The sequence below is a fragment of the Bos taurus genome, chromosome 3 (assembly GCF_002263795.3).
Source record: "Bos taurus isolate L1 Dominette 01449 registration number 42190680 breed Hereford chromosome 3, ARS-UCD2.0, whole genome shotgun sequence".
Classification (NCBI taxonomy): Eukaryota; Metazoa; Chordata; class Mammalia; order Artiodactyla; family Bovidae; genus Bos; species Bos taurus.
Genome location: NC_037330.1, coordinates 66,084,240 through 66,085,323, shown reverse-complemented (window position 1 = coordinate 66,085,323; position 1,084 = coordinate 66,084,240). Strand labels below are relative to the sequence as shown.

General features: G+C 38.7%; 1 non-coding gene across 1 annotated transcript; it reads right to left on the bottom strand.

Moving 5' to 3' along the window:
• Window positions 1–233: 233 nt before the first annotated feature.
• Window positions 234–351, bottom strand: LOC112446122 (small nucleolar RNA SNORA26). The gene has a single exon (XR_003034193.1). It is a non-coding gene; the product is annotated as a small nucleolar RNA SNORA26 (small nucleolar RNA).
• Between the last annotated feature and the right edge of the window lie 733 nt (window positions 352–1,084).

The window sequence follows — 1,084 nt, the reverse complement described above, 5'->3', positions numbered from 1 at the left end:
AGCACAGTATCAGGGTATCCATGTTCCATGCCATGTAACCTATCAGCCATGTATGACTATATCAGGATTAACACTTTTAAGATGACCTGGAAAGGGCTAATGGTAATTAGTAGATACCACTAGATTCATTCTTTTTTTTTTTTTTTTATTGTCAAACCGAAGGTCAAGTTTAATGACTTTGGTGTTAACTATACACATACTAGTAAGTGCTAAGACTTAAAATCTTCTGGTTCAGTTGTGACTCCAGACAGGATCCAGAGAGGAGTTCTAAAATCTCTTCTCTGGGTTTTATGGAGACTTTCTTTACTCTCCTGTGTTAGCCTCTTAAGGCACTGCATCATAGATTCATTCATTATCAAGAATTTGAATATGGAAATATGGAGAAAATTAGTTAATTGATAGCTAGAGGGGAAATAGACAACTGAGCTGTGCTGGTAGCAGAAAACTAGAGTGATGTGAGGACTGTCATAGTGGGGAGGATTAAAAGCTGACCAGATTTTCAGAGCTGTCCTGGTGGCTGAAAGATGGTTTGGTGCCTTGAGGACCAAGAGTGCTGTGGACTGGGAACTTGACTTTTTGTGAATTTCTTTGACGATTAATCATGTGCCTAGGATTCTTACTTTCTTCGTTTGCCTGTACACACTATCAATTAGATTCTTATTAATTAAAATAAATGTTCTGTTTATGAATGATGCACACATACAACCACACACACATGTACTTTATTAACTATTTTCAAATATTTTTGCTATATTCTAACCAAGATTTTAAGGAAATAGCCAGTAAAGTGAAATCAAGCACTCATGAAATCATGAGAGCAATATCTCTAAATTAAGATGACTAAGGAAGGGCTTCTCAGGTGGCTCAGTGGAAAAGAATCCACTTGCCAGTGCAGAAGCCTCAGGATATGCAGGTTAGATCCCTGGGTTGGGAAGATCCTCTGGAGAAGGAAATGGTAATCCACTCCAGTATTCTTGCCTAGAAAATCCCATGGACAGAGGAGCCTGGCAGGCTAATCCATGGGGTCACAAAAAATCAGACAGGACTGAGTGTGCATGTGAAAGTTAGTGAAGTCTCATCAATG